At 34.9% G+C, this 25,562-nt stretch overlaps 1 protein-coding gene across 1 annotated transcript in view; it reads left to right on the forward strand.

Moving 5' to 3' along the window:
- The first annotated feature begins 1,168 nt into the window (after window positions 1–1,168).
- LOC129744997 (uncharacterized) overlaps window positions 1,169–25,562 on the forward strand; it is a 50,530-nt gene continuing 26,136 nt past the window's right edge. Inside the window, exon 1 of the mRNA XM_055737821.1 lies at window positions 1,169–1,414. The gene's annotated coding sequence lies outside the window, so the exon portion shown is untranslated. The remainder of the gene's footprint in view (window positions 1,415–25,562) is intronic.

Consider the following 25,562-nt stretch of genomic DNA (forward strand, 5'->3'; position numbering starts at 1 on the left):
TTACAAGTGAATATGTTCCAAATTTGAAAAGAATCGGATAAGTAGTTTTCAAATGACGATGTCCACGGATTTTAAAAATGTGCTTTCGAGAAAAACGCGTTTGAAGTTTCTGCTCTTGCTTTCTTGCAATATTAGATAGAAGGAGATAAAGGCCTATAACTTCTACAGTTTTGGTTCAATTGACTTGAAAATTTGACACAACATTCTTGAAATGTTTTACAATAAGAAAATAAAAAAATAAAAAAATCGATTTTTTGAAAATGTTAGACCCTACCCCCCCCTTAAGTAGATGTGGGACTTGGGGGTTGTCATTTAAGTCCTTTTGTCAATTTGTGGAGTTATTGTCATTCATGTAAATTAAATAATTTTGATAATTTTTATGAATTTTGTAGATTTTGTTTGAGTTATGCTATGTTTGCATTATTTTAATTTTTATCACATTTGTAACTTTTAATATTTTTTATGTTTTTGGATTTTTTAAATTAGTACTTTTGTATTCCTTCTGTTTTTATTTGTTAAATTTTGTAATTTTTGTATTTTCTGCATTTTTTGTCATTTTTGTAATTTTAATATATTTCTCTTTTTTTATATTTTTTTATTTTTCTTATTTATGTCATTCTTGTCATTTTTGAAATTTTTTTTGTCATTTTTCTCGTTTATGTAATTCTTTTTTTTCTTGGTATTCTGTTTTTTTTTCCATTTTGGTCTATTGTGTGTTATTGGTCTTTCTTGTCAATTTACATTTTTGTCAAATTTATCATTTCTGTTTTTTTTTTCTAATTTTTGTTCTTGTGAATGACTCGAAAAATGACTGATTACCATAAAAGTTCATGACGCTTCTGAATCATCTCGGACTTTTTTTAATGCAATCTGCTATTAGCCTGAAAGAGTTGTATCAGCCTCTTTTTTATGAAAATCACTTGAAAAAAATCGTCGAAAAAAAACGAGCGAGCATATCTTTTTTTGTTTAGTAGAATGATTATTTTTCAGCCACACTAATGTACTGGTCTGATGCACAGTTCCAGTTTCTGGGGGACAACACAATGTTTCCACTATTCTCCAATAGAGTTCGCTTCCAGCTGAGACAATATTCCGAAATAGGAATTTTATTTTCTGCGTGTCTCCTACGTCAAACTGTCACCGCCGCCGCGAGAACAACAAAAATATGTCAACATCGCAAATTGGGCCGAAAAATCGATCCCGTCGGATGTAATTTTGAGTCGTCGCTCGTCTCGATTCGATTTCAAAACTGTTCGGACCGTTCAAAATTAAAGTTTTATAAGGGACTCTGCTCCTGCGTGTGTGCTTTACTGTTATTATTGTGAGTTATATCAAAACATCCAGTTATTGTTGAGTGTAGAAAAAATTCCAGCTAAAAGCATGCAGCCCATCGACACCTTATTTTGAATCGCAGGTGAGTAATACCTATATGCCTATAACTTGCAACATTGAAATGTGAACTGCGATGTGGCTTATCCTTATCAGTTTGATTGATGATTTTCGAATTTAAGTAGCTGAAAGATAAGATGGTTTAAGCTCTCCATTATTGATTTTTGACTTCATAGGTTTAGTTTTTCGGTTGATCTCAATAGGAAAGTCAAGCAAATGTATCATAATATACGAGGAATGTCGAAGAACGCTGATGGTTCAAGGTCGCCAACAACTGCTGCTGCTAGTTCAGGGATTTATGACCAAAGCTGGTTGAAATGATCATTACCCACTAACATATATACACGGAGAAGTTTGGCTGTGCCAGCTAGCTGCGTATATACACAAATAATTTCGCGTTCGCTCGACGGTGTGCGCTGGTATTTTAATGGCCATATATACACATTCGGGCCTTGGGGACATTAAATGGTACAAGTGATGTGACATTGGACATTTGTTAGTTGCTTAATCGCATTTTAGAAGGATTATTTGTGATGGGTTTCATAGCATTTCTCACTTTGATCGTTGATTAGAGATTTATATTGATTAAGGGATCAACTCTTAGCAAAAAAAATTATAACATACCTACTTCCAGATTTTAAGACTGGGTTTATGTTACAATACGAGGTAAAAATTTGAAATTTTCATCAGGATTCTGCACTCAATTTTATTATTGGAAACATAAAAATTAATCGCTGACATAAATCTTTTTTGAATTCTTTCCAGCGATGTTTCCAAATTTTGAATCAAAATTGCGGTTTCAATTTTTTTCAAAGGGGATGTTCAATTTTGATAGGCCATCTAGAAGCGTGTTAATTGAGCCAAATGTTTCAGTTTCGGATGGTTTGGAGAGAACTACGGAATGTAATAGTAAGAAGTAAAATACCGTTTAAAAGTTTTAATTTTTTTTTTAGAAAACTTTACCGATCTTTGGTTTAAATTTTGAGCAACCATCTACAGTCAAATTTTACCGAGAATTTAGCGTTGAACCGAAAAATTCCGTGCTAGCAAAACTTACATTACAACTTGAAAGGGAGCGACCTAAGCTCTCATTTTCATAGAAAATGGCACCTAAAAAATTTGAAACTGGCAAAGGTTTCTGAATTTCTTAAAATGGCGGGATAGCTTTTTCTCAGCCTCTCAGCCACTTCAATGTCGAATTCGGCCGACATTGCAGTTCAAAAAATCTCACTAAAAATACAATTAGCTAAATTTAAAACATTTTGGAAGCTGTGGAAAGCATGGATATCTATGTTGTTAACTTCTTTAAGTAGTATTTGCGAAAATAGGAGTAAACATTTTTTCTGGTTTTCTCATTAAGAATAATACAAAATTGGAATTTTTAGATTGAATTTCTTGCGTTCAGAACTTCAGAGATCGATATGAGATTCTCAGACGCTTCCTAATTGAATCCGAGGAAGCTGAAAGAATGCAGACGAGACGAGACGAGACGCGCATTTTCAATGCCACCCCGGCGCAAGGGTGATGTCACTCGAATAAATTCACCCGGTAAACTTGTTGCGAAAATTCACAACTATTCGACGAAGAGACGCAACATCGCCAGGCTTCGGACGGATCCTGAGGCGCGCCTCATTAGAGGCAGAGCAGTACCACTCATTGAGGAGGAACTCACAAACTCCTGGCAGTCGAAAATCGCTCTTTCTCGCTTCTCGTACCGCCTCGTATCGCTAAGAGCGCCAGTCACTCTTTGCTCCCTCAGAGGCTCTGCGCTCCTCCCAAAGAGGCCTCCCTGGGAGAAATCACATTGCGAAAGACGATTCAGAATTTATTTGATTGCTTTAAGTAGCTCACAGCTGCTGGCTGGCTGATGGGGGTGGCTGTGCGACGATGTAAGCACAACGAATTTTAGACTATTGTTGAACCTGAACAAAGTTAACATTATTACTATAATTTACATTCAATGTTCATGTAAAACGATTGTCGCAGTTTAGGCCTTCAGATAATATTTTTTACAAAGAAATCGGTCGGTATTGAAAAAAATACCGTCAACAAGGGCATCATGCACACTTTTCAACTTTAATGGCTTTTGAATACTTAACGTCTACAGATAATCATTCTGCTTGTAAATCAAATGGCTTTGGGTTGATGGGACATCAAGATTACATAGTCAGAAAAATTATTGGCTTCTAAAAAAAGTCTAGTTAAGTGGCAACAAACTTTGTTTTTAATGAAAAATCAAATGAAAACGTTTAAAAATTTAAAGATCGTTTCGTAAAGAAATGCATGTATCAGTTACTGAACAAACATCGGTTGGTGTTTGGATATATAAACAAACTGCTTCTTGGTTGCTAGCTCAACCAAAATCGCCCCTGCAAGGCATACTATCAAGCGAAATACCCCTAAATATATGCAATGATATTTAATGTTTACGTGTTCAATAGTTAGAACACTGCCTGTTCAATATTTAAATCATTGTGTTTAATTATTGGGACAGAAGTAATTTTGAATAAAAAGGCTTAAATAATAATTTCAAAACATATTCCCGCGAAAAAAATATATCAATTCGAAGCTGAGAAATAAGCTTAAGCTGCGCTATCAAAATTTTATCAGAGAAACCTTTCGTTATTATTTATTGGCCACAAATGTGTTGAATCCCTAGGATGGTGTTCAATATAAAGTGTTCTAACCCTGCTGTTGCATGATGCCCCGTTTGACGGTTATTGATAAAATAATAGCAACCCGAACAAAATATTTTAAATTTCTTTACAAACTTGAGGCTAGTTACGCGATCCCTTCTAGTGCTATTGGACTTTAATTTTGCATGTCAACTTCACACAACTGCTTATTTGAGCCACTCTACTCAACAAAATAATTAGCAGGGACACGTCCTACCTCTTGCTATTCATATTAAATCATTTCCAAATGACACCGCCGGCGCAAACCAAAACAAACGAACACGAGCCAGCCAGATTCCCAGCTCATAACGTTTGCTTTAAAGCGGTCTCCCGAAGCTACTCCCGAAGAGCGCTCATTTATCTTTTAAGAGCAGAGCGAGAGGCGAAAAGAACTCCCAAGGAGCATTAAATCTTCGAGGCAATGGTCACTCCTTTTCATTCCTTCTTGCCGCTTAAAGAGTGGGAGCAGATTTTAGCTCCGTGGGTGCTTTGCTCTCAAATGAATCCGAAGCCTGAACATCGCATCTCGGTGGTCGCCCAGAAGTTTATGAATGATTTATTTTCGAATTTACAATAATGTTTTCCCATGGGGCTTGGTTTGTAACCGAGTTGGTGTTTTTATTTTTCGCCAAATGAATTATTATTTTCCTTCCACAACCCTCGGAGCACTATACTGGATGGAGGTGCTCCACATCTGGGCTTCTTTTTCTGGGATGGGGCTTCTCAACAACTGCCTGAAGGAGGAACATCTTTGTCGCTCTAGTGGCGTTACAGATTCCAAGCAACTGGCAACGGCCAACGAACAACGGTGAATGTGAAGTCAGAGGATGTCCCTCATTTAGTAGTATTATTAGATTGTAATTTACCCTGATCGATGGCAGGCTGGCGGACTAATTCCATCATCCCCTCATTGGACATTAAATATGCCGAGGGAATCGGTGTAGGGAAATCGGAATAAACAGAACCCGTAGAATGGAAACTCGTTTTCTTGGGCGGTTTATAGGGGGGTAATCAGCAAATGTTTTGCATCGCAACCACAAGCCACTACTAGCTGTAATCGATATCATACTTTATGTACCTCAACATCGACTTTGTTACATGAACGTGCATTAAAAAGATTATGCAAACGTAATGCTTGTGCAAATATGATGGACTAGAATGTTTAGTCATAACGCATGGAATTTAAATCTTTTTTTTTCCTATCTATTTTATTTTGAATCCTGTTTGAATATGTAAAGAATTCTACTCTTATATTCTCAATTCAGATTTCAAATTGATTTTTGAATTTTTTTAATTTTTTTTCAAACTGAGCACACATTTTGAGGAAAAAGTAGGACAGCGGGACATTCTACAAAAAAGCGAGACATGTCCCGCTTTTGCGTGACGGATGACAACCCTATGTTAACCCTGCGTTTCATGAATGTTAACTTTTCACAAAAAATGGAAACCTCTTATACACTTAATTGATCTGATTTCTATTTAAATTTGCAACAACAAAATTTTTATAGTTTTTTTTATTTGATGGACTTCAAATAGATTCTGCAATTCAGTCGCTTTGCCATCTTTTTCATTATTTTTGAAGCATGCGTATGTTCTGCTACCCTTCGTTCATTTATGCTGAATAACTTAAAACGTCCTTAAAACGGTTGTCTGGAGCACATCGTGAAATTTTTTTTCTTATAATACAAGATTTGTTTCTATAGAGCGATCACTATACTTTATACTAGGCATGATTATTTTAAACAGCTGAGCTCTAAAAAATGAACGCTCATTCTGCAAACAAATATTTTGAAATATTTAATTTGAATAAATACTCGACTTAAAACCCAAGAGTTTTCCTTGTTAACATTAAAATAAATAATAGTGCTTAACTTTCAAAAATTCAGAAAAAAACACTGCGATTTTTATACATGTGCCACGAGATTAACATTATTGCAAATGTATCATTTGGTAAATTAATTATTTGTAATAAGCACGAAAAACCAATTTTAAAATATAATTCGAATAACTATTATTTTTTTGAGCACCTGATTAAAATAAACAAGCAAAAAAAAATTAAGACAATTTTTCACCATCAACATTGAAAATATCACGAGTGCGGAAGTATGCGATAGTTTTCTAAGTTTATGAAGTTATGAATGTTCACATGATGTAAAATTTGTTGCTGGGACTTGCTGAGAACATAAACAAAAACATTTATTAAAAAAAAACTTTTAAAACTGCAAACAAAATAAAGAGTTTTTGAAAGTTGCAGTCTGAATCAATTTGGGTAATTTTTGAATTTTTCAAATACTGGAGTCTGAAAAGCTACGTTTTGGTTCAAAACTCATCCATAATTTTTTGCAGAATTTTTAAGTAACATTTATTGAATAAATATTCGAATATTCGAATATTTTGAAAATTAAATATTTTTTACTGAAAAATCAACATCATTTTTGTTTTTTTCTCTGGAACCGAGCCTGCTAATTGTTTTTGTGCCAATTTATAAATTCTTTATAGAAAATTTTTCGCTGAACAACTTTGTCGAAGACCGTAACTTAGAATCATATTAGACAAAAAATCTATTAGCTGGTGAATAGGGGTTTGTCTTTTTGCAAAAAATAAATAAATTCAGTTGGCATCACTGCTAGGTGCTTATAAGGGTATATACAGACGATAGCATTGACGAAAAATTGGCCTCAGCCATAACCTCAAACTTTGATTTGCTGGCGGCCTCACCAGTGATGCTAGGTGCGTTACTAAAATCAGTATTTGTTTGATTTCAACTAATTATAATATTTCTGAATTGAATAGATTTTTTAAATGTCAACAGCTAAACGTTTGAATTCATTATGAGGCGTCCCAAAATGGATGAAGATAAGCCATATTTTTCTAATGAATTTTCAAGGTGAATTAAAAACATCTGAAATATGTTTTCATATACTGCTTGATAGATTCAAAATTTGTTTCTATCTTCTAAACGAATGCCAACTCATTAACTGTTACAGTGAAAGTAATTTAATGAAAGCCCGTTTATGTTGACTTTGAAAATGATCTCCTGCATGCTCTGATTATTAAAAATAAATCCACATAATTCGCTACATCGTTTAAGTGTGCGATACAGGCAGTTGTTATTCCGTTCAGATAAATGTTGCAATCAATTTCTATGCATTTAATTGCATTTCATTTTTTTCTAGAAATCTACGGGAATATTGCAAATTCTCAGTACTTATGAAAAGGTTTTTCAATAAAAATGCATTTAAAAATTATAATCATTTTCCAAATATCAATGCACTTGGCAACCCTGAACGCCCAAAAAAATCAAAACACGAACACCGTGTATCGTTTTTCCACAGGGCGAATTTGTCGATATGAGTACCGGAAAAACGCGTTTATCATGCGCCCTTCTCAAAAATCTATTCTGTTCTCCCATGGTTTGAGGTTAGGGCTGAGGCCTCCTGCTAAGGTGGTGTTCGTGTAAAACTGTCAATATATCCTAATAGCGAGGTATTGCATGATTACTTTTCATGCAATAGTTTGCTAGTCACCAAGCAGTGATGTCAATTGAATTTATTGATTTCCAGTGCCAAAAGACATACTCCTGTTAAACAGCTAATAATTTTTTTTTGCGAAATTAGAAACAAAAGTACAGTCTTTGACAAAGTTGTTCAGCGAAAAATTTCCTATAAAGAATTTATAAATTGGCACAAAAACCATTAGCAGGTTCGGTTCCACATTAAAAAAACCAAAATTTCATTTATCAGTACAAAATATTCAATTTTCCTCCAAAATTTCAATTATGTCACTTTGGAAAGCTGTAATTCAATCTTGAACTTGACGTAGTTTGATACGGTTTGTTGAAAAATTCCATTTTATAAAAATCTTGATGTTCCGACAGCCGCTATTGTTCGTCTAAAAACTAAATATTAAAAAACTGACTCGTACATGGTGTCAAATGTATTCAAGAAGCAAATAAACATAAAAATAATAGTGTTAGTTCATTTTTAAATTTTGACTTTTGAACTGGTTTTTGGCTGAAATACTCGTAGGGGTTTGAAATATCAAGCTCTAAAAACAAGAAAAGATAAAAATAATAAATAATATTTTTAAACTGCGACCCAGAGATGGGTCTTGACTCAAACATTCAGTCAGCGAAACTTTTTTTGTAGAGAAATGAATCCAACTTAGATGAAATTTCAGGGACTAGATAAGAGAATTTCGGTGTTTGGCACCGCCTTATTTCTATTTTTAAACTTTTTCGCATGTTTTTCAACATCGATTTTCTCTTATCTAGTCCCTGAAATTTCATCTAAGTTGGATTCATTTCTCTACAAAAAAAGTTTCGCTGACTGAATGTTTGAGTCGCAGTTTAAAAATAGAAATAAGGCGGTGCCAAACACCGAAATTGGCTAGATATCCAAATACGGCAAACGCATCATTTCTCATCATAACTGACAACCCGTGCAGGATATGAGAAGGCAATGCAAATCTTGCCGTGCTTAAAAATGTCTAAACTTGATTCCAACTACCTTAAGATGAAATGATGGGAATAGAAATAGACCAAGAAAAAAATGATTATGATCACATGGGAGAACTATTCCCTTCATTCCGATAGACATCGACACTCAACCAGTATAATATTCATACGCCAGGTTGGTCTCCTGTAGTAGAATGTTAATACATGGGCCCCGGAGAGGCGCAAGATGTGGGTTCAAGTCTCACCGGGAGACAATGCGAATTTTTTTCGCATGTTTTTCAACATCGATTTTCTCTTATCTAGTCCCTGAAATTTCATCTAAGTTGGATTCATTTCTCTACAAAAAAAAAAATAATAATAATAATAAATAATAAATAATTTATAGCACTTTTGAAGGTCTATAATTTGCGGATCGACGTTTGATTAAAACTTACCTTTCAAAGAATAACTTTATAAATTACAGTTCAATGATTTATTTAGAAACCATATATCAGAGTGCAGAATGCTCAATTGCTAAACAATGAATGCCAATGCTTAGTAGAGTAGCCCAAATTTGTTTGAGAAAACTGAAACTTGTGAAATCTTACGCATTGCAGGCTAAAACTGATCGAAGACCTAGCACATAGCCCCTAAAAACCACGGGTAAGAGTCTCGCAACGAGCCCTAATTTTTATGGAACGTTGAAACATTTAGTCCGGAACGAATATATTGTGTTCCATTGAGTCGAAGCACTAATGAACAGCATAAACACAATTTAGGAGAAATTTGTTCACTTCTATGTTATGTACTGAGAGGGGATCCACGTTTTTCACCACATCCTGAACTGAGGCAGTTTCTTACTGACGTAAACACGCATGACTTCCCGGTCCAAAGTTTTGTCCACTGGACCCGGTTTGCGTCCAGATTTTTTTTCCAGAAAAACATATTCTCCTCCAGCCAGGTATGGCATTTTTTTTAAATTTATTTATGTGGATCCTAGGCATTAGCCTTTTATCTGAGTTAAAACTTAAATAAACACTGACTTCTGATCTTAATTTGTTGTTAAACGTCTACTAACACTAGTTTTAATTTGGTCTCTGGTCATGCTCAAGTTAATTTCTTCGTCCTACGCGTTATAAAGTGCCATCATTCTATACATAGTGTCAGAGCTGTGGACTGTATATGGATAAGGGTCGGATCAATCACTTCAGAATTCCAGGTTACACTTAAAGGAAGAACGCAAGAATAACACTTGATAACTCTTTATTTTTCTCTTAAGGTTACAAGTACATTCTAAACTTTAACTTGGTAGGTAAATTCGCGTAACAAAGGATAATGATGCTTAAACACGCGGATTCGATTCAAAACTAAAACACATCACGACGCGCGCTTCTTTTTAAATCAGTTCGAATATTCTGGAACGGCTCCATACCGCTCGAAACCGCTGCGTTCGTTATTTTCCGAGAAAATGATAAAACGCTGCACTTGGAAACGTTAATTTTCAGTCCATGGCTTTTACAACATTCTGAAAATCGGTACAGTGCGTTTTGCAAATTTAAGTAATCTTTCGGATAACGAACGGGAAGGAATATTTTAAGATCATCTGCATATATCAGCACACACACGTCCTGTAGAACCTCGCAAAACTCATGCATAACAGTGATGAAAAGAAAGGGTCCCAAGTGACTCCCTTGTGGTACACCACTGTTAATCAAGAAAGTACCGTATCTGACGTTTCCTAGCTTCACATATTGAATATTTTGAATGAGGTATGAACGTATCCATTTGAGCTCATAGCGTCATAGCGTCAACCTGTAGTCCTTGCATCATCCATTTTGAAGTTCTTGAGACAAACTCTCCAAGAATTGTGACGGTCGATCTTCTTTGCAGAAAACCATGTTGAACGTCGGATATTCTCCTTTCCAACCATGGGTACATATGGTCGTAAACGATGCTCTCAAAAAGATTGGGTATGGCAGAAAGAATAGTGACTCCACGATAATTTCCAACAGAAAGCTTAAAAGCACATTTATGTATCGGTAAGATATGGGAAATCTTCCAAAACTTCGGGAAAACTCCTTCGTTAAGAGAATCCGAGAAAGGGCGAAGGGGTGGTCCTTCAAGCCCGCCAACGCACTTTTTTAGGAGAGAGTTAGTTAAACCGTCAGAACCTCCAGCTTTTATGAAAACAGGAGGCATCTTCAATCCATTCGAAACAATCGCATCCAATACCACGACTTTGGTATATAGTATACTAAACTTCAAATTTACATTCTGTATAGATAACATTCTAAGTCTTCAATGGTGAAATATACGGATAGTGTGATAGGGTGATACGGTCAAAATTTGGTCAAGGGAAAACGCGTGTAAATCGGTGAAATCGTTTATTTAAAAAATCAAATTAAATTTCTTTTTCAAGTTTAATTTGTATAAAATTCAGGAAAAATATTCAGTTAGGCTTCCGCTTTTCCAAATCCGAATTGCCGGCCCTTACGCTTAACCCCTGCCATCAGATTTTGTACAGCCACCTTGTCCACCTTTTTCGCCGCAGAAAGCCAGTTTGCCTTGAACTGCTGCTCGTCCTTAGCAGTTTTTTTTTTATCTTCTTTAGGTTCCGCTTGACAATAGCCCAGTATTTCTCAATTGGGCGGAGCTCTGGCGTGTTGGGAGGGTTCTTGTCCTTGGGAATCACCTGCACGTTGTTAGCGGCGTACCACTCCATGGCCTTTTTATCGTAATGGGAAGATGCCAAATCCGGCCAAAACAGTACGGAACAACCGTGTTTCTTCAGGAAAGGCAGCAGACGTTTATTCAAACACTCTTTCACGTAAATTTCTTGGTTGACAGTCCCGGAAGCTATGAAAATGCTGCTTTTCAAGCCACAGGTACAGATGGCTTGCCAAACCAGATATTTCTTTACGAACTTTGACAGTTTCATGTGCTTGAAAATACACACAAAATACACTCCGGGATCACCCTTTGGCCGTCGTGAAAGTTAGAGTTACCTACAAAAAATGCTACTAATTAAAAAAATAAAAATAAATTGTTTATTGATTTTTTTAGCATACAAAATTGCAGGAAAAGACCTCAGGACGACATATCTCAGTAAAATAATGAATACCTTGCAGAAAACGTTCTCATCGAAACCGTCAAAAATGAGAAAAATTGCACATGGGCAATGATTTGCGTAGAAAAACATTTAAATCGATTTAAATACTTCCCAATTTTGAAAATTCTCTTCTGTGAACTGTGTTCTTGTTAATTTTTTGTTTAAATTCATTCATCCTCAAGCCACAATAAAAGCTACTGAACGTCGTCTGGTGTGGAGGCAAAATTCTTTTGGTAATGTAGTTTATTTACTCTCGTTCGCTTCCCCCCAGTTTCACGTTGTACCTTTTATAGTAGTAAGTTCCATGTCGATTCTCACCGGTCGGTGCTTCCAACCTGTGCTGTCTGCTGTGCCAGAGTTCCCCGACGACGACGCCTTCAGTTGTTTACCATTCGCCGGCGTGTTCGGAACGTTTTCGACCCTTCCCTAGTTGGCAAACGCGAGCCGCGCAAAACAAATAACTTGAACCGGTTTTTTTTTACATTTCATTCTACCTTCTCTCTGTTGTCAGTTTTCCTCTTTGATTGAAAAAAAAATCAGAAACAAAATTGCTGACTCTCAATTATTTGGAAGTCGTTGCAGAAAGAGGAATAAAACAAGTTCATCGCCCAAAAGCTCTAAAGGTTGTCCGATTTGGGACCCACGCGAAGACCTTGTATTACCTTGACGACGACGCGCGGGGTTTTGATGCGTATACGGGGGGTCGCCATAGTGACGTTGTGTTTACCAAAATCAGTGCTGTTTGTGAATTGAGTCGTGTTATCGTGGTACGACTGTAGCGATATCGTGCTGTGAATTTTTGTCATTTCGTAACCTTAGGTGGTCTCTTGGCGCTCTGATTCGAGGTTAAAATTAGTAAATTTCGAGCGTCTTCGAGCGGTGGTTCCAGATAGTTGACGTTTTCCATTTACTTTTTGAAGCTGTGTGGCACATTGCCAGATGTAAGTCAAACTATAAACATTCATTGACTTTGGCCATTCGGTAGGTGCCTTTTGAGTAAATGCTTATTGGCAGAGATTGTTTAGGCATCTGCGTCGCACTACAAACAACTAACAAACATTTTTTTCATTAGTTTTTCATGTTGTTTATCGCTTTTCCACACATTCTCACTTTGAATCAACGTTCAAAGCTGGTCATTAAGTCGTAAACCCAAATTCTTTTATTCTTCTCAGCCTACCTTAATATTTTTTAGTGTAGCATCAAACAAGCCGCGTTTGCAAACTGAGTTTGGGATCGATTTTTCGAATTATCCACCATTAGATATGTATTTTAAAGATAATTTGGAATCATAGAGCAAGTCTTTTATAAAGCAACTAATCGTGAAAAATTCATTTATTGGGACGAATGCCTCCTGTGAAGTTAAAATCGTAAAAGAAATGATAATTTAAGTCGTAGACCGTATCGTAAAGATCGTATGAAATGTCGCCTGAAGTCAGTTTAAATCGGATATGATAGAAAGTCCGCCATTGTTGTTAATTTTGAAATGATTTTTCTCCCGCGGCGGCTTCAAATGAGAAAATCATCGTCATATTCTCTCTGCAACCAGTAGTGCATCCAGGTGGCTAAAAATCAGATGGAAATTGATTAATATTGACCAATGAGAGAATAGTGTCGCTGGAAACGATTTAAAGGCTATGGGAGCAAAATCTTGCGCTCTCTTGCATTCTTCCAATAGGTACGAATAATCGGATAAATGCTGATTTTTCAACTTTTATACGATAATTCTTTCATGTATATGGAGCGTATATCAAAACAGCATAAGAATATAGCTACAAAAATGTTTGCTGGGTGATCAGTGATTTTGTTCCGTTGGAAAATGATCAAGAAAAACAAGAAAAAATGTTCAAATGTCACATTTCACGCGCTTGTACCGCTCACAAGCAGGGTTGCCAACATTTTTTTCCCAAATTCAGGGAGCCTTGAGAAGAAAAATCAGGCCAAATCAAGCTAACATCAAATAGTTAAAATGATGACCTGTTTTCCCTTTCTTACAGGCAGGTATAGTAAACGATCACCACCACCACGAATAATGAGCTTGAGACTTTATTTTATAAGTTCTATTCATTCTATTGATTCAGCTCGATGATTTATCAAGCTGTAAGTACGTACATATTTTTGTGCGTGGGCATTTGTTCATGTCTTTTTGAAACTGGGCTGGGCTAACCAATTTTAAATCAGTCTCCGAAACTTATAAAAAATATTCCATAAAAATTAGTGGATATTTACTATTTCATCTAAACATAAAAAGTACTCATGGTGGCTCCAAAAAGGTTGCCAACCTGGAAAAGTTTGATGACTTTTTTTGGTCACTTTTGTTTGATAATCTAATAATACATTCTATACATTATTAATGCCAAACGCCATTGTAGAAGTATCGAAAGTACTACGTTCTATGCTTAATTCCCTGCTTAACATCCATCTTCGTGGATCTTCTCATTTTTAAATTGCTTATTCGAACCATTTTCTATCATTTTATCTCGAAAACTCGGAATGTTTACTGTTTTGTAAAAAATGTCATGTTCAAACCCAAAAGTCTGAAAGAAAAGTAAAAAATCTGGAAATCTGGAAACTTAAAAAATTGTCTGACGAAAGTCCAGTTTGGCAGATCCAGAAAAAATCTGGAAGGTTGACATCACTGACCATACCCCATCGACTCGGGATTTTATTACCCGAGCGCGCCCATGGTCGGCATAGCGGCAAACCCGAAGCAATCGACCATGTGCGTGCTCGGCTTAAATCCCGAGTCGATGGGTGGTGATAGCAGGGTTCCTAACATTTTTTTTTTTCGAAATTCAGGAACGTGAGAAATAAAAATCAGGATACATCAGATTAGCGGAAAACTCTGTCAAAGTGAGGACCTTTTTTGGTCGTGGCTCCACATTTTGACCTCCTTCAGTGGTATCTCATGCAGTTCAATACCACCTTTTTCCATTACATTCACAAAAATCAGGGAAAATCAATCTAATTTAAAAAAAAAAAACAGGGAAAAACCTTGGCTTACCAGGATGTCAAACTGATCCTCTAGAAATCAGGCAAATCCTGTAAAATCAGGCACATTGGCATCTCTGCTCACAAGTGGTTTTTATCCGATAACGTATTAAAAAATTTGAAACTTGTCAATAAATTTGATAATTATAATCACACAAACCCAACGAAAAATTTAAAAAACAATTTTTTGACATGTTTTATACGATTTTTTAAATCAAAATTTTTGTTGGAAAAAGTGTAAATGTTGACACTCTTTACAAAATAGTCAATTAAAATATATGGATTGATTATTTGGGAATTTTTAAAATACGTTTTGAGGCCAACAAATACTGCTTCATTGTGTAGAAAAAAGATTTTTTTTATATCCAATGGGGTTGTTTTAAAAAGAGAACAAAAGTAGTCGCAAATGAGTGAATTCACGTCACGCAAACAGGAAACTTTCAAATTTTACGAGAAAATTTTAACATAGTAAAACAATTAAAAAAAATCTTCTTTGGAAATATTAAGAGAAATCTGAAACACTCAATTTTATAGACTTCGGTTGGAATCCAGCTTAGTTACAACAGCTCGGATGAGTAAATTCACGTCACAAAATTTAATTTTTTTGTATTTTTTTTTTTTTGGGAAACATGCTCTGAAAGCTGTTTTGACCCTCCAAGTGGTCGGATTTTTACAAATCGAACATAATTTAGTTGATTTATGAATTATTTCGTCATTTTCAAATAAAAGTACACAAATACTGAAATACAAACAAAAAAATTTTTTTTACTGCGAAAAACAGTAGTAATTTTGACGTATGATTCCTCCATATGTTGCTATTCCAGTGCCAGTCAAAATAAGGAAAAGTTAGGTAAAGATACTGAAAATTTATTACTGTACAAGTCGGAATAACAAAATATCACCTTTAAAAGTGTATATGAAATTTGAAGGCTCTAAAGAATTTTTCAGAATAATTTGAAATTTCGTGACGGGAATTCAGTTCACTATCCAGTTCTGTTTTAACTAAGTGAATTCACGTCACAACTTTAAAGAGTTTGTTCGTTGTTGTTCAATCGAGAAGCTATGAACATCAAATTGTGGGTAATTGTTTTCTCTACAACTTATTTTAAGACACCAATATTTTATTACCACAGAGAGAACAGGAAATCTCAGTGATATGTACTGAAGTCAAAAATGGTTAATTCCAGCGTGAATTCACGTCACAAAAGTAATCGATCACAACACAAATAACTTTAACTTGTTAATGACCAAATTATATTAATTTTAGAAAATTCAATTTGCGACCGTTGGCTACTATTTTTTTTTATTTTCAAGTAATTGGTTGACTGCTAGAATGATGAAAGTTCCAAAAAGTCCGGTAAAGCGATTTCACGACACAGTGCAATGTGTCAAATGTACTATGTTTACTTAGGCTAATGGCCTTATAAATTCAAAGGTTAATAAATGGTATCTGTCTCTGGAAAAATTGCTTAAACAAATTTATTAATGCTAATTGTGTACGAAATAAAAAATGAGAGCTTCCCTCGTGCATAATGCACAGCTATTCCATCTGGCCGAATTTTTTATACTCATATCGTTTGGTGTCCCTGACAACTGACTGAGCACAAACTTTAAATATTGGATGCTTAAATTTTTATAATATCAGGTGCAATTTCAACGTTCTGCTTGGAAGTGGCGTGTCCAGTTGGTTTGTATTTCGCAATACTAGGCAAATTTCATTTGTTTCTTTTTTCTTTTTTTAGTTACAAATTTAAGGTAAATGTACTTAGAGATTGAACAAAGATGCAATAATTTTTTAAAATTGGTTTTATCATAATTGAGGATTTTTCCTCTCATACAGAAATAATTAGCTCATCAATTCCGCACCGCATACCCTAATGCACTTCATTAAAAACGATTGCATACCACAATTTTACCACATATCCACCGACAGTCATCAAACTGACGAGGAGCTCCGCTCGCCAAGGAAGGAGCTTTGTAACCCGATGCAGTGGGGAAATTTTCAAAGATTTCACACTCGATATCCATTACACGTTCCAGCTCGAAACGTCTTTTGGACGGAGTGTATGTGGGTGGGCTATACAGTATATTAATGCTGAGCGCCAGTAGCAAAACCTTACAAAATAAGCTGTCCTTGAACTGTGACTGTGAATTAATTGATTTTTCCCATTGGTTAGCCGCAATTTTGTGAATTTCTCTATCGAAATTTGTAGATTCTAATGTTCAAGTAAGATATATTGTACGTATGTGGAAATTGTTTGCATTCTGAAAAAGTTATAATTAACCCTCCAAAGCCGTTCGGGTCAATATGACCCGAAGCGCACATTTCAAACATCTTTATCATCATTCCAATATACTGATGAACTGGTAGTTTTGACAGACCAAGTATGTTCTATGAAAATAATGATCAAATTAACGCCAAAAAACTAAAATTTGAGTTTCTAAAATCGGTTCATTGAGAAATGAAATACAGCTAAGCAAAGCCAAAACTGGATGTCGTTTTTTTAAAGTAAGACTTTTTTCTACCGGAAGATCTGTCATAGCGGTAAAAACTTTCATTGGACCCCAACATATCTATACATTGTCGGATAGATGGATTCTTGACAATTTTAAACATCAAAAAAATAATTAAATACAGAAAAGCTGTCAGAAGTTATGAGTATTTTAAAAATAAAATTGATTTTTCGGACTTTTAACTTTCTGAACCAGTTTCTGAAAACCTGGTAATACATATCGACTTTATTTTGAAATGTTGAGTAATTAGAATAAATTACCTACACAATGAATATAATATCATCAAAATCGGTTAACATTTACAGCCAGGAGAACGAAATCAAATTACAACTCATATTTCCCCGAAACGGATATTTAGCGAACGGCTTTGGAAGGTTAAAAATTAATATTCCCGTTTACTTGGAACGGAAAATTTCCTGATACAGGTACATTGCCAGGTGGTTCCATCGTCCAAATAGTAGATATAGTCACAAGAAATCAGCGAATAATTTAATATGCAGATGGATTACCGAAATAGATTAGAGGGGACCCACTTGGGCACTGGGCATGGCAGTAGAAGACTTCACCGGCCATTTGTGGTAGTCAGTGACCGAGAACTTACAACTGGCGACCGGCGCCGCGTCAGAAAAGGTTGCTAACATACATATATCGGTTTCAGTTGAGTGAACGCATGAACCTATAGCCTAGCTACAACATTACGGGACAACTCATTTCCAACAGAAGTCGATACTTGGTCGTTGGCGATACTAGTATTGAAGTGTCCTAAGCGACAAATGAGAGTAATTAAATTTCATCGATTTTTTTTAAAGTTCGTTTGCTTAAAGTGATAGGTCTGGAGGTTACTAGGAAAATCTAAATGATTTCCAGTTTCCCTGGAAAAAATGAAAGAGGAAATTTTAATCCTTTACGGAAGCATACAAGCCAAACATATTTAACATTGCTGATGTTGTTGTTACAATATGGTTTGAAAAAAAACTTAACCATTAAACTAAACTAACAACACAAACAAATTTTACTAAAATTTCGTCTATAGAAAAACCAAATGTCATATGCCTATCAAAAAAAAAATTAGGCTACGTTTACTTTGTTCCTTGATAAAAATTCACAATTCTTCACAAATTCTTTCATTCATTCATCTTCTTCCTTCTTCCTTTGAAAATTCGTCAAAAATCCTGTGTTTCGTATTTATGTCAACTTTTCAATCCTTTTCAAAATTTATCTGATGTGACTTTAATCATTTTCCAGTAATAGAAAAGTACGGTTTTTGCACCATTTTTTTACATTTTTGTGGTCTTAAAAAATTTAAAAAAAAATACTTATGTGCAACCTATAGCTTTTAACAGCTTTTTTGGACACTGAGTGAAATGCTTTTTTAGCATTCCGTAGTCCGTAGGCAGCGTCCATAAAAATGTAATGATGCAAAATTAAAGATTTTAAGAATTCATTGAGGGTCCCCGAAGAAATTGTATTATTTGGATGCACCCGAATAAAATTACAAGACGCTAAACTTCCAATAATATCATACCTGAGTAACCAAAAGTTCCATAGAACGGTCTCTTAAAAGCTTACTCAGCCCTGCTTCAGGGCTGTTTAGCATTCTACTCGGCTTAAAATTTAAGTTCTTATCGATACTTTTAAGTCCACAAGTCCATAATCGAAACTGTGTAGCTATTCAGTAGACTGAGTCGATTTGGGGTCTTTTTTGAATTTCTCAAACCCTGGGGTCTTAAAGCTTCGTTTTGGTCCAAAACTCATCCATGATTTTTTGCAGAATTTTTAAGTAACGTTTACATGAGTAAATATGAACTTTTAGGTTTGTATGGGAAAATTGAATATTTTGTACTGAAAAATCAACATCATTTTTGTTTCTTCTGTGGAACCGAGCCGAGGCTTTTGTGTCAATTTATAAATTCCTTCAAGGAAATTTTCCGCTGAACAACTTTGTGGAATGTCATAACTTCGTATGTTTTTAGACAAAAAAGTTATTAGCTGTTTAACAGATGTATGTCTTTTTGGACTGATAAACCATAAATTCAATTGACACCACTGCTTGTGTCCCACGAAGAATGGCATGGAAAGTGGTCTTGCAATACCTCGCTAGGTACCCAGCAGTGGTGTCAATTGAATTTATTGTTAATCATTGCCAAAAGAAAGACACCTGTTAATATACTAATCACTTTTATGTATAAAAAGATACGAAGTTATGACATTCGACAAAGTAGTTCAGCGCAAAATTTCCTTGAATGAGTTAATAAATTGGCACAAAAACCATTGGCAGGCTCGGTTCCACAGAAGAAATAAAAATGATGTTGGTTATTTTAGTACAAAATATTTAATTTTCCCATACAAACCTAAAAGTCAAATTTACTCATGCAAACGTTACTTAAAAATTTTGCAAAAAAACATTGATGAGGTTTGGACCAAAAAGAAGCTTTTAAAACCCCAGGGTTTGAAAAATTCAAAAATGACCCCAAATCGACTCAGTCTATTGCATAAAACTTTGAAAGGATTTTTTTTTTCAAAAAAGAATTGTAGGTATTTGCTTTAATCTCTCATTGAAATTCTATACATTTATTTTGATTATACTGTTCCCGTTACTCTTAATAAATTTTATACTTACTTGAAAAATTTTCATGAAGATTTGAACCTGGACCTTTTTAGTGAAAACTGAACACGCTACCTCTGTACCATAGCCAACGCTTAGATTGATGTTATTTGAAACACCTATTTAACCCTTCGTTTCATGGTTTTTTTTATTTTTCCTTAAAAATCATTTTAAACAGTTGATAATGATGAGTACATTAAGAAAAATAATTAAAATAACATACAATTTTTCCACTTTTCCATACATTAATTGTTGCAAATTTATTACTTTATGAAACGAAGGGTTAAAGTTAACTCAGGTTGATCACCTTTTTAGAGTAGGGTTTATATTTAAAATGTAAACCTTTGCATTCATCAAATGATGCATCAACTTTTTCTAAACCGGACTCGCATGGTTCGTGATTAAACGTAAGTTTTTTAGTGTGGTTTTTTATTTTTGTGAAATGTGTGCCTTACTTTTTTCTTTCAAATTGTAGTTTAAACAAGACGAACCCCAAACGGTTGGTCTAAAAGTCTATTTTTTTACTACCCAAGTAACCAGAAATCACATAATACTTAATTTTGTACTTTTAAAGTTCAGATTTGGCTGAATAAAAAGTACTCGAGAGAAATGAAGTACATTTTCCTTAAGTGCTTGATTTGGACTTCTGAACGAACATTACAAGTCTGAACAAGTAGCATAGAACATTTTTGTGCGTTCCAAGTAGAGTAAGGTGGGGTAAAAGTACGTTTTGGGATTATCACAAACCGAGAACAGTAAAATTCAAAACTCTGGCATGGATTGCTAGTGATTTGGACTAACAACAACCAGCCATAATTTTTTTTTGTAGAAATTGAAAATACTCCGAAAAATGAGGTAAAGTAGCTTTTTTGCTTAAATGATGTAATATTTCAAATAACGGCAAACATGTTTGTGCAATCAAAAGTCTGGCTTTCAATGAAAGTTTTAATGTGTCTTTTTAGTTGTTTTGAATCACTATCAAATGCCGAAGAAAGAAATTAATTACTTTGTCTCTGTTCTGCACAATAAACTGTGAATCATAAGAAACCTTGAAGGGGCAAAAGTACGAAAGGTCTACTGAAGTAAATCTGAACGGACAATGTTAACTTCTTTTTTAAATGCTCTGGAAACATCAGCGCATATTTTTGTCTTGCTCGCGCGAAAAATTGCTCCAATACGATGAGAACTGGATTTTGAAAACCTGCTGAATATGGAAAGTTAGTGCAGAACTCCAAATTCGCGCAGGTTATTTGCCCATGTATAGGATTTGTATCAGAAGCGAACAAAAAAGCTGCTGCTGTAAGCAGAGATTAATACAAAATAATTATCCTGTTGACTTCATGCAGAATTGTGGAATTTTGAATGGTTGTACTTTTACCCCACATAAACTTTTGCCCCAGAGGTGCGGTAAGAGTACGTTTCGATAGCAGTTAGGCATTTTCACTACTGCTATCAAATGCGCCGATCGATTATCTTCGTAATTTTGTAGAAGAGAGATAAAAGTCTAAAGAATCATATGCTGTTCTTATTTTTTGGAAAACAAGCGGCAAAATTTTCTAAAAATAGGATAGCCCTAAGGTCGTACTTTTACCCCACCACACTCTACCTTACAAAATCCGGATATCACCACAGTAACCAAAAGTTTCATAGAACGGTCTCTTCCTTTAACCCAATATATTGTAGTGATTTACTGCGATTTTTTTTGTCATTTACAACATTTGAAGTTAAGCGAAAGCGGCCATCTTGGATTTCAAGGTGGCGTCAGATAGCGAAATTCGACTATTTCCAATATTTGTAGCGTGTGGCTAAACTGAGCGGCTAACATGAGTAAGAGAGCGTCACACGTTTTTGATGTGACGGGCTCTCCAGGAAATACACTCGTCACACGAATATGGGTCCCATGGCGACAAACGTGTAAAGGTAGGGTTGCCATGCGTCCCGCATGTCCTGCTTTTTTGTTGAATGTCCCGCCGTCCCGCTTTTTCCTCAATATGTCCCGCATTTTTCATGGAAAACTTTTACAAAATTTACTGACAACACAAAACATCTTCCAAATCGTCTTTTTCTAAAAATAAGCAACACGACACAAACAATTTTCGAATACGTCTGTTTTCTCAAAACAAGCATCATTTTTTTAGAGTGTACATATATTGTCTTATGAATAGCCCTAAAGTTACAATAAGATTCTAATTCAGTTAAGCGTTCTTGGAGCACGTTTAACCAATGCAATGTAAACAACTTTAGTTTGATGAAAATAATGTTCAAGTTGCTTCCAAATGATTATAGATCGAAATTTTTCGACAGACTCTTCTTATAGTTTTTATAGCTTTTATACACCACCTTTTTTGACTCAATTGTCCAAAGTATACAATGTTGGAAGTTTCTAAATTTTTTAAACAAATTTGGAATGTATATATGTTATTGCACAAAGCTTTTTACGCGATATTAAATCCACCGTTTACATGTAGGAATTGATATACTGCTCTCAAATAACGTATTAATTTGCGAGATTCGTGGAAAATTACCGTGCTTATGGTGAAAAACCGTGTAAATAGAAGTCATGTAAGAAAAACTGAAGGAGTCAATCCGTGTTAAAAAACCTTAGTGTACTTTCTATGAAAAACTTTGGCTGATGGTATACGTATAAGTTAGGCAATACAATTTAGCTTTTTTTTAAAGTATCTTAAATGTCCCGTTTTTTGTTGTGAAATGTCCCGCTTTTTTTCTGAAAGCTTACTATTCTAAGCTGCCTACTCTAAACTTTTATTTCCCTGACCCCTCTACCCACATTTCCTTTTCAGCGTCAGCTTCTCACAGCTATTTAAACGCCACAAAAAAAAAAAAAATGTTCCGCTTTTTTCTGAAAGTATCTGGCAAGGCTATGTTAATGTTCAGTGGAAGCCGCCATCTTGGATTTCGAAATGGCGTCTGATAGCGAAATCTGACTTCTTCTAGTTTAGACCTCTAGCCAAAACCCATGTTGTGGGGTTTCATGCGATTTATAGTCATTTACAGCATTTGAAAGCTAAGCGAAAGCCGCCATCTTGGATTTCATTATGGTGTCGGATAGCGAAATTCGACCTGTACTGATTTAGCAATTTCACCAAATACTGTGGGAATTTTATGTGATTTTCAGTGATCAAAACTATTTTAATGTTCAGCGGAAGCCGCCATCTTGGATTTCCATTTAAATTGGTGACTGATAGTGAAATTCGACTTCTACTCGTTTAGCCCTTCCATCCAATACCCATATTGTGGGAGTTTAATGCGATTTTCAGTGAATTACAGTATTTAAATAATCAGTGGAAGCCGCCATCTTCGATTTCAAGATGGCGTCAGATAGCGAAATTTGACTTCTTCTAGTTTAGGCCTATTATCCAATACTCATATTGTTTCATGCGATTTTTAGATATTTACAGCATTTAAAGGTTCCGCGAGAGTCACTATCTTGAATCTCAAGACAGTGACTGACAAGGCGTCTGATAGAGAAATTCAACTTAAACTGGTTAAGCCAGGGGTGAGCAACCTTTTGAACCAACGGGCCAATATAATATTAGAATTTTGTCGGCAGGCCGCACTTAAAATATTTTTTTTTATAATAATTATGAGAGCTTCCCATCATATTTAAAAAAATACAAATTTTTGGCCCAATGAAATCTGAAAAAGGCAAGATAAAACGAATTCACGTGTTGAATAACAGAAATTCAACACCACTTTTAAATATCCCATATCGAAAAGGTAAATCACTAAATCTTTGCCATTTTAAAATTCTCTCAATTTTTTAATAGCACTTCTTGGCAAACATTCGTCTTACAACATTTTTATTAAAACCATTATTTTATTTACATAGTATTCCGTCTTACGACATAACTTGACGAACATAATTCCTAAAATTCACTCGGTCCATGGCAACCGTTCTCCAATTTCTCGGGCACCCCACGTTATTAAAACCAATGGTATCTACTATTTGTCATCACTTGAATTTAAAAATTTTCTGGAGCTTACCACAGTGATAACTAATCGTGTGAAAAATATGTTTTCAAAGAAATCACCGTCTTCTTAGCGTTGGAAGTTGAAACGCTAATTGACTTTCTGTGATTTTTTCCAAAATAAAAACTTGTCCTGAAATCCTAGATATTTTTTTTACAACGGGTAAATAATCCCGTTTTTTTAATTGAAGTTCTGTATCGGATCATTTCATTGATATGTTGAGCAAAATTGTCGAAATGCCAGAAAAATGTGCAATTTCACATATTTTAAGCAACTCTCTTCAAAACTACATTCTTGATTCTGGAATTTTTAGGGCTTGTGATATAGCTCAGTTGGCAAGTCTGTTGTCTCCTGAGCCGATGTCCGCGAGTTCGAGCCCAAGAGTAAACATCGAACACAGTTGTACCGGATAGTTTTTCAATAACGATCCGCCAACTGCAACGTTGATAAAGTCGCGAATGCCATAAAGATGGTAAAACGACTATAATCAAAACAAAAAAAAAATCTGGAATTTTTATCCAGATTTTTATAATTTTTATTCTTATTAAGATATCATTGGGATAGGGAAAATTTTTTTTCCGCGTGTGTCAAAATCGTTGTAGGAAAATTCTTTTCCATGTCATTCAATAAGGGAAAAATTAAATTAAACAGTTTCCTCTAATAGTGAAGATGGATTTACCTTAAAGGCCCTCGAATTCCTATGCTGCTCTACTCAGAATTTCCTAGAGCGAGTGAATAAGTCTAGCGAGGCAGAGTGTTGTTCTCCCGGCCGGATGTGCGGCTCATTGGGCAGGACGAGTTTGCAACGTCCTCTTTGGCAAAAATTCAAGTAATCCGAAACTAAGTATATTTTTTTCTTTTTAATTCATTTTTAATGCATTTTTAAAGCAGGTTCTATGAACTTGAAAATGTTGTTTAGCAGCGGTTTGTGATGCACATTAAGTGCTTTGAGAAGCATTGAAATTTTGATTTACTTTCCGAACCGTTTTGAAGTTTTAATTTAATTTAAAGTTTTCGTTTTGGCATATCACGGTTCGTTTGAGTTAATCAGGGATGTTTGTCTTGTCCGATTTTTATATCATGATTTTTTTTATTATGCTAATGATACTTTTTGACAAAGTTTACTCGTTATTACGATGAAACTGTTAAATGTGACCGACAAAGATAAAAAAAACACTTTTAAAGTAAAATTTGACAATATAGGTACAATTCTCAAAGTTTTTCCTTTATCAGTACCTAATGTATATCTCTGTCTCGTTATTTTTTAGCGATCTTATTTTAAAATTTAATTTAGAAAAGCGAAATTAAGCCACTTAAATATTAAAGAGTAACAATGTTATTACTTCGCGAGCTAAAATACTTACCTTAAATAAGTACCAAAAAGTATTAAACTTTCTGCAAACCTTTCCCAAAATTCAACATGTTATCATCAATTGCATCATCTATAACTTTTTGATTCTTGTTCCATGTTTTTTTTAGTGTTTATTTGTTAATTCTGTTCAAGAGTCGTTTCGAGAATCAGTGATGTGTTAGAGATTATAATGAGGGAAACAGCTAGCTTGTGGGAAATTCGAATGATTACTTTTCTAATTGTTTGAGTGTTCATAATTCTTTTTAAATTTTCCAATTAAAACACCTCGCAGATATTATTAGGAGTTTCCTTACGAAAATGTCTAGGAGCATAGGAGGTGTAGGTCAACCAAAGATCGCACCATTTTCCAAAAATGGCTCCTGATCCAAACCTCTCCCTTACTAAAAAAAAAACCCCTTTCGAGATACTTGAATATAGATTCGCAGACGTCTATACGTTTCTATAGCTGGTGATACTGACTTATCATTGCTCCAGAGCTTCCAAAA

This window comes from Uranotaenia lowii, chromosome 2 (genome assembly GCF_029784155.1).
Source record: "Uranotaenia lowii strain MFRU-FL chromosome 2, ASM2978415v1, whole genome shotgun sequence".
Classification (NCBI taxonomy): Eukaryota; Metazoa; Arthropoda; class Insecta; order Diptera; family Culicidae; genus Uranotaenia; species Uranotaenia lowii.